Genomic DNA, 13,654 nt, shown 5'->3' with positions numbered 1-13,654 from the left:
GTTTCAGTCTGAAGTTCCTGTTAAATGCTGCAGTTCCCATTTGGGTCTGGACAAGTTTCTCCCTGCAACTAGCTACTGAACAATGACACTTCTCCCACTGCAACTCAAAAAACAAAGCTAGCGCAGGGATCACCCAGAAACACACCTGAATTCCACAAAGCCCTCCCATGACACTTATCGGATACGGGACCCAGAGGCTCACAAAGGAAATATCAACTACTCAGTCTTGAATTTTTACGCGCGTGTTCGCATCTCGTATTAGCAACATCCAAAAGAAATTCCCAATCATTCTGAGGGTTGTAGTTCTTAAACAAAAAATGGAGAAAAAGAGAATAAAAAATCTGAAGTAATAGTCACCCTACAGATAAGTACACTGGGAAAGCTGTTACCCCACCAACAGAATTTCAAATTTAAATACCCATGTTTCTCTGCATTTGTTGTTTGGATGCTTGAAGGGGGAAGCTTAATAGAAAACTGACTAAAGCTTGCCCCTTTTGCCTCACAGTGAACAAAAAATATCATGGCCTATCATCTTCCATGTCTGGCTAATCAGAGGCATCCAAGCATCAGGAATTAAACTGCAATAAGTCATGAAATTAGCTTAAAACGCACCTGATTTCCCAAATTCCAAGTACAATAAAGGCAAGTGGGATTATCTGGATATTTCTCTTTTGACCTCTTGCTCTTTTGACCTCTAGAGCTCTTCACTTTTCAAGTTGTTCTCTGTAAGGCCGAGGACTAACCATTTCTTTGGTAGATCTGGGTATCTAAAAAGCCAGCTTCCTGTGGGTGCAAGAGCTGCATTAGCAGTCAGTTAAGCTGTATACAAATATTTGTATTTTCAGGGTTGCACATTTTTGCATTACAGAGACCTATGATGCTGCAAAGATTTATGATAACCCCCCTGTTCACTTCAAGTGCTCTAAATGGTTTGACTGAACTTCTCATTGGGGATGTCTCACAGGGCATAAATTCAGTCTCTGCAGGAGCAGTGTCAGGGCGCAGCATGAATGAGGCTGTGCCATGAGTGGGGACAAGCCAGGAGCCACGCGTTGCCCAGCACAGGTGACACAGTACAGACCTCACTGGGTCTGAACATGACACAGAGCCAGGTGGTAATAGCAATGAGTGCCATCAACAGCCTCAGACAAGGCAAAGTAATCAGCCAGGTCCAAGGTCCATCCAGCAGACAAAGGCCAGAGGTAGGACTAGAGACAGGACTACAACATGGGTCCATCCAGGAGGCAAGGTCAGAGATAGACATGCCCACAGTGCAGGTCGGGCAACAACTGGGTGCCAAGCGTGCTGAGCTGAAATGGGGCTTCTGATCCCATGGGCAGAGAGTAGAGGCTGGTCAGGGCCTGGAAGGCTCATGATTGCCCACAGAGCCCTGGCAGCCAGTGCCTTTGGGGAAAAGCTCAGGCAGAGTCCTGACCCCATGAAATCAAAGAAAATACTGCCACTGACTTCCTTGAGCTCAGGATCCACTGGATGTCTTTCTTTTCCAGGTCCTGTGACATGCACCTCAAATGTCCTTGGGTCGCATGACAAAGAGATAAAAGTGATAAAAGTTAACCAAAGCCATGCAACACTCAAAGCACTGCATAGTCACAGCTGTTAAGGATATTAGCACTGTATCAACCACTAACAAAATAAAAATTGCTATTGTGTTTCTGGCCAGCACTGGAAGGTTTTGAAGCTTTTTTTCTAAGGCTAGCTGCCAATAGTGCCATGGGAGTGCTAACATACTGCCATTTCATTTCACAGCTAATATTGAAATATAGTAAAAAATCTGCATTTATTCAGAGCTATAAAGGCCAAAGAAAAGATTGCTCTTGCTTTCAGCAAGTTTTGGATGAAGTAGCGTATGCATCATTTTCATGTGTGGGAGTGATGTTGCCCTCTAGTGGGTAACCCACAACCAGAGCAAAGCCCTCGCTCTTGAGGGTCTCAGCAGATTCAACCAGAAGCAGCCCACATTTTTTGATACCAGAATCTTTGCAAATACCAGGTGATTTAGCTTTGCCACAGTCCGAGGAGGCAGGAGTACACCGTTAGTCATCTTTTTACAGGTGACGAGACAGGAGGCACAGGAAGGATGCAGTTTCAATCCTCACCTCTTTGTAGAATACGGCCCAGTGACTTCCAGCGCAGAATCAGCCCCAACTTTTCCAAGGTCACGTACAAAATCTGTAGGAAAGTTAAATAAAAAGAAAAAAAAAAAAAAGAAAAAAAAGAGAGACTCCATGTTTCATGACTCTCAAGTTTTGAAAGAAAAAACAATCCCTCAAATACTTACATTTAGCCCTTAAAACCTTTAGACACCAATTCTATTCTGCAGGCTGTGTCTACATTAATTCTTACCTATATTCATTTATTTGTTTTTCCTCCTTTCATGGAATCAGATTTAATTTTTCTTAAGTAACAGATAAATTACTAGTGTCTATATTATCAGCACCCTATTAAGAGCAGGAATCCAGCTCGATGCCACTGGGACGTTGTAACATTCCTATCTCATCAGCGATCGGACTAAGGTCTAGAGAGTGAAATTTATCAAATCCCATTGTACAGTGTATCTGGAAGGATGATAAACATGATTAAAATTCATTTCACCAACACAGTTGCTCATATGTATTTGATGTCCTTTTCCTTAGAATGGTTAGACAAATTGCACAGTTCCCGAAGATGAAATTCAGTCTTGGATTTTATACAACGTGCCCAGATAATACAAATCAATATTTTGACAAAACACATTTTTGCCTAAAGATGAAGTATAATGTGTAATGAAATACATTTAAGTACTTTATAATTTATCCTGAGAGCACAATGCATTTGACCAAATGTCATACATCATTCCACAGAAGACTAGGTGGAATATATAATCTATACTCCTTTAAGAAGCAACTGCATTGAGACAGTGCACAATTAAACACTTAATATTCAGAAAACATTTTGAATTAAGGATCTGTGTACAACCTTTTAAAGATACGCATTTTTCTACACAATTTAACTGCAAGATCACCATTTTTTCTCAAATGCAATATCTTGTTCTCTAATGACTTTCATTTTTAAAATAGAGTACCTTATCTTCTGTGTGTCAACTTGCTTTTGCCATGGACCTCACACAGCTTGTTTATACATATAGCATAAGGGGAGCCAAAAAACCCAAAAAGTTTCTGTGGACCTTTCACACGCTGTGTGACTCTTGCCCGATGTCTATAAAGAATGAGATGGTTTCCTCTGAAATTTCCACATCCTAGACGCATTTGGCTGTTCACCCTCCAAAAGCTCTCTCCCTATGCAGCACATACAGCAAAAATTTCACAGGCAGCAGTGGCACAGACAGAAATTTAAAAGTTGGTAACTTAACATGTGCCAGTTCCTAAATCCAGTGCAGCCCAAAGGCACTAAGAACATTTAGGAGGCCGATTCTCCATTTCCCAGGGAGATATGACAACCTATGTATCTTAATGGGCCTTGGCATCAGGTACTATCTGCACGGTCAGATAAATACACAAGCAGAGATTTAGCCTTTGACTGAAATATGAGCCAGATGAAGTAGTGTTTAACTGGAAGACTCAGTAACTCACCAGACAAGACTCACCGATACACGAAATAAAACAAGCCATGTATTTTGCTTATTAAGGTTTGCTCCGTGTAGTAACATGTCTTATTGCAGTCTCATTTACTGCTCTCTTGGCCAAAATAGCCTGGCCTTTAGTCTTTACAAGGAGTTTATCAGAATTCAAGACCTAAGTGCCCAGACTATGATCATTACACATGAATTGTTTTCTCCAAGGCGAAGACACAAGCATGTTCAGGCGGTACACAAAGATCTGTTGCTAAAACATTTCCCACTTGAAATGTAATTGTTCTCCAGTTAGGAAGTAATCACTGAAAAGCAAAATCCTACAGATGACACACTGAGGTTTATGTTCACAGAAGGTTAATATATTTTCCATCCACAGCGGAACTGTTTGTAATTTATAGGCAAAAATTCAGCCCTGGTGTAAGCAAGTGCAATTCTTATTGATCTCAATAGGAGATGCACTCATTTATAGCAGGGCTGGTTTTGGCGTCATGTCTGTTTAGTACTAGAATGAATAATATTACAAGACATAGGTTCAGTACATGTTGAAAGCTTTTGCATGTGAATATTAAAATAGCCTGTCTCCACAATAGCAACTATTTTGGGCTGGAGAACACAACACGTGCCAATCTGAGTTGCATAATGCTTTGCATATCTCGGGGTTTGCTACTCTGAATAGTTCCATACTGAATGGCTGCTTAATCTCTCCAGTGCAGTTACTGTATAGATCCTCTATCTAACAGCACGATGCAGCGCTTTGCTCAATAGATGAGCCCTGTATTCACTCTCAAAAGCACAAACCAGCCTGTAGGAGAGACTGAGGCAGAGCGTAGCTTGAAGAGCCCTGTGGCTTACACTATTTTGGTACGAGTTTAAAGAAAAACACTCACATTTTTTACACATTTGGTTTTCATTTGTTTGAAACAGTTTTGTAGCCTAATAAAAAGACCTACAGTTTCATAAAAGGAAGTTAACTGGTTGTCTTTGGGCAGTAGGAGACTTTTGCATTTATTACTGGGTTATTTTAAGGGCATTAACTGCAGTCAGCCCATGAGCTCTGTTATAGAACTGATTTGATTTAGGATCTTTTTTAATTACACTGTTTTATTAAAAAAAGAAAACAAATGTCAGTGTGAAAATAATGGATCTGTAGCCTTTCTTATTACACTGCTGTGGCCTGCAAGGCAGAGCACTGCTTGTGGACTGGCTTGTAAGTTGTCATGTTGTCCGCCGCCCGTCTGCCTCCTGGCTGGCAGCAAGTGTCCTCAACAGGAACACCGGTTCAGGGTGCTGGTGTTCCCATTCAAGCTCTCTTTCCAGCAGCAGGAAGGTATCTAATCTACCAAAACACTTTCACCTTCCAACAGAAAGAAATCTCACAGCCTTATCTCACCTTCCAGCACTCAGACCCATGGGGAAGGCAATTTGCCAGTCTAACCTTGTGTTTTGGCAGGGGGACAAGAAGGGAAGTAACTTTTCCACTACTGCCTTCCCACTGATAACACGCAGACCTCAGGATGGCCATAACTTACTCAATTAGCCACAGTGCTTGCCGTTCTCAAAATACGCTCCGAAGACTTTTCTGAAATGGGTGATCACAGCGCACAGCTCAGGAATAAAACACATGCATTTTTCTAAAGCTCAAGAAAACATACATATACTGTACTCTAAATATGTTTACATTACTGTCTTCTTCAACACAGCATGAACAAGCCACTGCGTGTCAGCATAAAGCACTGGCAGCTACCATTCACCTCATAGGTATAATACAGAATAACAAATATATTGAAAGCTTAATTTCCAAGAATCTAGCCTATTCCTTCCTTTTTTAGTTAGACTTCACTACATAATTTAAACTATCTCAATAAATTCACTTTACAGTTATGACTAGAGTGGCTAATCAATGTTTAGGTGTATTAATTCAAACGTACATCGAGGGACAAATTAAGATGAGGACATAGTCCAGATAACTAGAGTAACAGCCCTGCGAAGGTATCTGAAAAGCTGAATGCTTCACACAAACCCATAAAGAAGAGAAAGAGAAGAGAAAAAAAAGGAAGAGAGAAAAAGAAAATTAAAAAAAAAAGGCAGAGTTGCCCAGGGTGTCTTTAACAGGGAGTTCAGCCACTGAATCCACAGTCATGGATCTTTTTGCTCCTGCCTAATACAATGCACCTTTTGGTGCTGCTGTCTCAAATCCCGTCCTATCAAGCAGTGTCACTGTCACATCTTCTCTCAGTAGCATTCAAGGAAGCTAAAGGGATTTAGTTCCTAAGCAAAACTTATGCTTGTGAGTCACACCGGAGTTGAGTCTGGAGGAGCACTGTAGTAATGCGGGAGAATTATACAAACCCTGGAGCTATTCTTTGCTATACCTAGATGTTTACAAAATAAAGGGATTTTGAAGTCTAGATTTTACCCTGGACTATGGGAGGCAGTGGAGAGGGTCAGAAAAGACAGGAGAGAGACGTTTTAGATGAGAAATTGAAGACCTGTTTGCCTTAGTTTTGACTGACTATTTTTTTAATGACAAGTTACTTTGGATAAGTAAAGGGGCAGAAGGCATATGAAACTCAGCCAAAATCTGAGACTCCCATTGAGTGAACGAGCCACAGTAAGGCAGATTATCCTTGACATTTCGGGGAGGGGGAGAAGTAAAAATGTGACAGAGAACTCTTAGTTGGTTACCAGAGGGATGGACCCCAAACCTACTCTAACTTGTCCAGTACACCCAGGGTGTGATAGGACAAGCAGTAAACTGTAGAAATCTGCAAATGACTATCAGCCGAGCGCCAAAATCTCAGCAGCTGGAAACTGATGCAACTAAGGCAATCAGCACTTCTGGACATTTGGGGCTGTTATGGGTAGGTTAAAAAGTGAGCACAGCAGACATTACAAATAGCATGCACAGTATCCGAAAAGGTCATTTGGCTTCGATATACTACAGATTGGTTCTTGCTCAGAGCTATTTACTCATAGTGCGGATCCGAGGGAGATTCCTGTATAAACTTAGTCTATAATACTAAAGGGCCTGCTCCTTGTGCCATCAAAGACTACAGCAAACTTCACTGACTTCAGCCAAGCAAGAACAAGGTTGATCGCTGCAGGTTTCCTCAAAGCATAGGAAGGCTTTGCTGTGAGTGAAAATCAGAACTTGCAGTACAATATACTGAGCATGGGACAAAAAGATGTTTTGCTTTGCAGGATAATGGAAGCCCTTCTTTTATAGGATCCGAGTTCCATATCTGATACGTCCAGCCAGAGTTTTAAAAAAATCTCACACATGCATGTCAGCTCTTGAATGATATTGTTTAAAGCTAGAAACTGTGAGCTGTTAGTCTTTAAAGAATAGGCAAGACAGGCAAGAAATTCCACCGAGTGATTTATAAGCAGGTGGAAGAGAAAGTGGAAACTTCTGTTAATCTTGGTCGGGAGCCAGTTCAGAGCCTTATTTTGATGGAGGGCTCCCTCTTCTGGATTTTGATTGAAGTATTTCCCAAAGGCCAAACCGGTTTTATTTTTTCCAATGCAATTGAAAGGTGTTTTCAACTAGAAAACCGATCAGGGAGAGAGCCTCTACGTGCTCTCATAGTCCGACAGTCCCCCTGCCACATGCGCTGCGGGGAGCTGGGCTTTGGGAAGCACGTCCCGCTGCACCTGCCCCACAGACCTGCTGGAGATAACGGGAGCTGCCACTGAGATGTTGGGTTTTAAGTTGTATATTTAAGATAATAGATGTCCCAGGCACAAGGGTGAGGGTTTGCTCTAGCTTCTTTATTTTTCTTGCTTTCTAAATGAAAGTGTTGGAGAATTACATCATTAACAGACTTAGTTGTGACAATTCCTGGGAACTCTACTTCTGGACAAGAATGCCTTCAAGTTAAGTAGCTCAAAAAGAAAAATATCTCTCTGGCTGGAAGTTCTCCAGTGACATGAAAAATAGCCTTTTAGTCCCTTATACAAATCAAAATAGTCTTACATGAAAAATCCTCCCTAATCTGTGGGGAATTTCTTGCCCCGTAGGAATTCCTTCTGAAAACAGACACTTCCTGAGTGGCAGGTGGGACTGCTAGAAACTGAAACTGCAGCTTTGAGTAATTTACATTTCTTAAAGAGAACAACCTTTTCAGGCGGAAACCTGCTCCAAGCGAAGACTTTCCTTTAATATAGCCAGAGTTTAATACCCCAGTGCAAACACATCTATAAGACTATGAAACAGACAGTTATCGTGGCCAAAGGGGAATTCATTATTTCAGAATACGATAGGAATGCAAGCAAAACTCTGTTTTGTTGAACGTTAAATAATAGTAATAATAATAATACATATTGCTTTGTGGCCTGAAAAAGAGTCACATCTCTCTGATTTTAGAAAATAAACGCAACTGTGCATTTTGTTTAAATGGAATAATAATCCAATTTGAAGTAAATAGTTTAAATTTAGCAACGAGGATGTGACAAAAGCTATACATCCCTTTATCAGAGAATCATACACTGTTGTTTCAGATATATGGCAGGCCTTTGCCTTCTCGTGTTGCTACTGCCCACAAGACAGCATTCACCTAGACCAACTATTCCCTGGCTTTTTTTTCCCTGCAGATTAGCAAATAGCAATCAGCCCTGTCAACATTCGGGGCCTATGAGATCCACAGGCCATTTGCAGGGAGCTCACAGACCCACCTGCAGGCCCTCAGACCTCAGTTTGGGAACCACCAACTCAAAAAGCCCTTGCTGATGCCAGATGCCTCCCTGCCCTAGGTACTCTGCAGCCACATCGAAAGAAAGAGCGCCAGTCCCAACAGGTTCATCATTCAAAGAGATGAGATGTGTAAAGGGTGTGAGGAAAAACAGAAGGACAGTGAGCTGCCTAATGCCAAACAGCAGACTGGATGGAAAGCCAGGAACAGAGCATGGGCTTCTTGGGAACAAGCTCAGTGCTCTTTGCAGAGCCACAGCCCTTAAATTGAGGCCAGTCACAGAAGGGGTCATAAAAAAGCATCCACTAGAACACAGCTACTTCAAGGTTACAACAGACTGTTTTTGAGAAACGAAAAAAAGTTTTCAGTCTCTTCCAGTACACTCTAATTTACCTTTAGTAAGACTTTGTGTTCATCTTTCCTTGGAGCAGAGTTGCACGATGCTACCAGCCTTCACTAGGGCTTTGGGCTGCAGTCCTCCCATGTTTTAGAGTATCTGCCTGGGACACGTGGACCCTGCAGTTGGCTTCCTCCAGAGCAATGACAGCTTCAACCCTTTGACAAGCTCTGTGACACACAGTATTTACAAAAAAATCCTATTCAAAACAATAGAACAAACTAAATAGGCATCAGGCACGTGTTTAACTCTCCCACAGAGAAAATCTGAGAGGTCAATCTGCATTTGCTTTCTCTCAGAACGTCTGCCTCCATCTGTATCTCAGGCCAGCCTGTTTGCTGGCAATGCCTGGTAATACACACCTCACAACAGGAATCAAAGCAGTTCTGAATATTCAGTAGTCCTCTCTGGTGATAACTCTGACTTCTGACCAAACTGAGTTTGTGACAAGAAACAAGGTTTTCAAAAACAATACCTGTCCCTCATCACCTCTCTGGGAAGCTATTGTACTGCTTTCCTCCTGCCCTTCCCCACAAATGGCCAAGGCACTGACACGGGAAAATCTCATACCATATTCATCAGGTTGTTACCACTCAGGGTTTTTATCAGCATTATTCCTGAGAGAAACACAGGAGCTCCATTCTGTCACACCCATGAAAACCTCATTCAAGAATACAGTATGGTGGGGGGTTGCCAGCAAAAATCTTCAGGCTGGAAAAAGGCCCTGTTAGCTGCAAGAAGAGCTGTTCAGCTGTCCTTTATTCCTTGCAAGGTTCCCATTAGCTGTGAGAACATGTGCCAGGGATAGGTTGTTATTCCTTCCTAATCTCTTCACATATCCTCCTACTTCCCTGCGGCTATTAGTGGTGATGTCCATTCCCACACCTGCCGCCGGGTGGGCCCTCACTTATTCCTGTACTGTCCTTATAACACTTACTTTCTTCATTTCTTCTGTTGTACCCTCCTACAACAACCCTTACCAATAATTCCTAATTTCCCATGCTTCTCTCCTCCACTCCCACCATCATCACCACCACCACCACCTCCTGGTCCCCACTGGTCTGTGGCTATGTCCTCTCTGTTGCTTAGAGACCTCTTTCTGCTCTTTCCTCATTTACTTCAGCAGGGTAGAGCAGAGCACTGTGACAACAGAAAGCTGGAGATCTGGGAAGACTTTGCTTTTATGCCCTATATACCCATCATCATCAAAAGACACAGGCCAAGCCATCAAGTAGCGTCTACCACCATCTGCATCCACAGCACAAGGGCTGTCGTGGCCCCAGAGCATCATAGCAATGTCATTGCTTCAACTTGGTAACAAAGGACTTAGAAATTTTTTTCTAATCTATTATTTTATAAAATATGACAAAATAGTAGCCAGATTGTAGCTTTTTTTCTTTATTCGAAATGGATGCCAATGCCACAGGAGCTGGAGTTGCTTCAAATTATTCACAAGAGGAAATAAAACTGACTCTCACTGCAATCCTACAGCCAGCAACATGGCTCCTATTTTATACTCCAGGGGCAAACCTAGGGCATACGTGGGACACAGAAACTGGTGGAAACAACCTGGATCCTGCAAAACGGTAGAGTGCAGGGATATCAGGACACTGGTGAACAGGAGGCCAATTTAATGGGGATATGGGAATCAAATGGGGTGGGAGGTGGAAACAGTAAGCAGCCAGCACAACAGCTGCATCCTAGAAAGTGTTTATGAGTCTTGATGAGTATATGAGTCAGTGAGAACAACCCTGACAGCATCCACCCCTAAAAAAAAAAAAAAAAAAAAAATTAAAAACAAGGCAAAAAATGTGTTTTACTGCATCTTGGGATTTTTGAAGGTCTGAGTTACAATCTCTGGACACAGAAAATTAGCAGTCCTACAGTCACGTACTTCGCATACCATCCTCACTAGATCAGGTATCCACATATTAGAAGGTACCGTGAAAACAGGATTGGTTTTAATTAACAGACTTCTTTGTGATTGAGGGAGTAGTAGGTCAGCATCAACCTGACTTTCCCCACCGTCTTTCATTGGACCTCAGCCAACACAGAACTCACTTAGCAATTCGCCTCCAACACAGCAAAGAAAACTGAAAGACAAAGCCCCATGAACTACTGTATAATTTCTGGGGCCGGAGGGGCGCGAATAAAGGCACACAAAAAAGCAATGAGATTTGTTAAGATTCCCAAGAGAGATTCTTCAGCTCATGGTTTTAGAAACTTGGAACAAAGAATGCACATTCAGTCCATGGACAAAACCCAGGCACAGGAGAAATATCCAGTCACAAAACATAACATTTTGGAGACACATACATTTTCCATTTCAGACATCAGCATTAGAAAGCACTGGGCAGAAATCTCAATAGATGGATAGAATGTGGAAATGTGCTTTCATTTCTCTCAGATGAGTACCTCTAATTCCAGAGATAAGGGCTAGCTCTTTCATCCCTGCTGTGATCTTGGCTCTGCAAAACCCTTCTGCTGCTTGCAGCAATTGAACTAGTTTAAAAAAAAAAAAAAAAAAAAAAAAAAAAAAGAAAAGCATGCTGTCTCTCTTTCTTACAGTTGATGTATTGGTACAGTAATGCTACGACCCAGCATTCAACACCAGATCTGATCCCAGAAGAGGTGTCTAGCCTCTCTCATTGGATATGAGAAGTTTCCCTTACTTACAAAGCCCCTTTGCTCATATTTGCATACATTAAGAACAAGTTCAGCCAGGGACCTCAGCATGCACTATAGCAGCTAGTAAGACTGGACTGACTGTTTTCAACCCTTGGCTGGTGGCGCTACACTTTAATTCCTATTATAATGGAGAAAAAGCAAAGTTTCCTAGGCAAGGTGTGAAATGGAGAAGGTTCACCAGAACATTAATCACCTGTAATCACCCTTAATTCCCTTAAGGTGGCCTGCATCAATTCTACTAACCACACAAAATCTTGAGACTCGGTCCCTGAAACTGTTCCTAGCCACTCTGCTGCTTTCTGCCACCCTGCTGAAAGCCTTTTGGGACACCCAGGCCAGGCCAACTCCTCTGAGCTGTGTTTCAATACCACTGATCACCTCAGAGAGTCAGGCTTTGAGGTAGGAGTATGACTTAGCACTTAGAACAGAGATATTCACTCTTTACCATCTCTTTTATTTCCCCCATAGGCAGTTATCTACTTATTTCAATAGAAAGCTTTTACCCTAATGGGTGAAATGAGGAAGTCACTTCAACAGTACATGGTATAGTAAATAACAAAGCAGAAGACCTCTCCAACTCCCATTTTTCTTCATCATCTCTGTGTTTTGTGCCTTTCAGCTTTAAAACCAGCTTGTGGGAATGCTTCTGGACATCTGTCATACATCTGGACATCTATCATTATGTCTATCATACACATAAAATTACATTCAGATATTACTGTGGACATTGCACAGTCAACTACTCCATCTTTAGGAAGTGGCAGATCTATGATTTTCCTGGGCAATGTTTATACAGGTCCTCTGAGCCACATGACTATGTAACCTAAGTGCCCTGCTTCATCCAGAGCCTGTGGTAGACTGCTGAACTACAGAATAGCTATTATTATTCAGTTTGTGGTATTAAAAGTAAATCTTTCCCCCTGCTGATCTAAGCACAGAGTTATGAATCCTAACAGGCTTTTCTATAGTACTCATCACTCCTTTGTGGGAGTCCTCCAGCACATCATGAACTTACCTAAAATACTTGCAACGTGCATGTTCATCTCTCAGTTCCACAGCTGAGATATAGGGAGGTGTTGAAAATGTACAAGTAATCACAGAGATCCAGAGTTGTGAGTACTGGATACAAAGCACAGACCCCTGTCAATTCAAGCGCTTCTTTAAATGCACTTTCTGTGCATTTGAGGGCTTTCTGCGGATCAGCCCTCAAAGGTACCTTTGGCAGAGGCCAGGAAAGAACCCTTGTTTTCAAGAAAGATTCATCTGTGTAGTCATGACACCAAATCTTTGTTTTCCTTATGTTCCTGCCAATTGCTGCAACAAATTAAACAAATTTCATACAGGTTGCAAACAACAAAATCATTATTCACCCCCCTCCCCTTCACATCATGCAACAAATGAGGCCGATATCCCACAGTAAAAATTACATGTATCGTGTATTTAAATGCTAGCATTACAATCAGGAGTCAAAGTAACGTTGCAAGGATAAATTCTGAGATCTCATAACTTTTGACTTTGCAGACATATTAATGTTCTATGAACACAATTTTCTGTTTATAAGTTTCCTACAAAATGAGCAAGCCAAAAATGCCAAAGCTTCCTTATGCAGCATCATACCAGCGCCTATAAGAGCATGAAATTCAGGTGCCCCACAAGCCACTCTTCACTTGAGCTACCCCCGAGGGAAAGAGCAGCAGTAAGGAATTGCCTCCTGCTAGTGCTACAGGAGGATGAGAACGCGAGTTTCTCAGCCATTTCCAGAAGTCAAAGGTAGGAGTTCTGGGTTCTGCCCTGGGTGCTAATCCAGTTCACAGACCTCCTACCTGGGGTCTCTCACCATCCAGTTCAGCTCTTCCACAGGGTTACCTCCAACCTGTCCCTGCCTCAGTCGTTTCTGAGATAGGGACACAGATTATTTTTCTGGAGGTGGAGGTCTTTTCTTTGCCCATCCATATCCTTTTCTTTGACATTTTTCCAAATTCTGATTCAAATTTCTCCTCCAAACCCTCAGCCAATCTCTCACTTCCCTGGACCTCCAGCAGGTGAAATCAAAAGATGGATACAACAGACGTACCAGTGACTCTCCGATTTGAGAACAGAGTAAAATTCAACTGATTCACATTGCTTAGTTCTGCCCACATAACCATGAGATAGTCTTTCAAAAGGATAGTGACAGCAAGGGTAAAGCCTGGGATTTGGGCACCTTCTGGAGAGCCAAAGAGGGAATGAACTGGAGACGAAAAAAACCACAGTCAAAACAGTTTCTAATAAACCTGAAAGGGGAAG

General features: G+C 42.1%; 1 long non-coding RNA gene across 1 annotated transcript in view; it reads right to left on the bottom strand.

Moving 5' to 3' along the window:
• Positions 1-13,654, bottom strand: part of LOC148057551 (uncharacterized) — a 39,058-nt gene that overhangs the window by 3,569 nt on the left and 21,835 nt on the right. Inside the window, exons 3-6 of the long non-coding RNA XR_015706701.1 lie at positions 12,585-12,682; positions 12,384-12,487; positions 11,096-11,182; positions 2,118-2,190 (exon numbers count right to left, since the gene is read on the bottom strand). This is a non-coding gene — a long non-coding RNA (uncharacterized LOC148057551). The remainder of the gene's footprint in view (positions 1-2,117; positions 2,191-11,095; positions 11,183-12,383; positions 12,488-12,584; positions 12,683-13,654) is intronic.

The sequence above is a fragment of the Nipponia nippon genome, unplaced genomic scaffold, assembly GCF_047370975.1.
Source record: "Nipponia nippon isolate SJK-2023a ecotype South Korea unplaced genomic scaffold, ASM4737097v1 scaffold_1, whole genome shotgun sequence".
Classification (NCBI taxonomy): Eukaryota; Metazoa; Chordata; class Aves; order Pelecaniformes; family Threskiornithidae; genus Nipponia; species Nipponia nippon.
The sequence above is the reverse complement of the archived record's forward strand: the minus strand, read 5'-3'. Positions and strand labels throughout refer to the sequence as shown.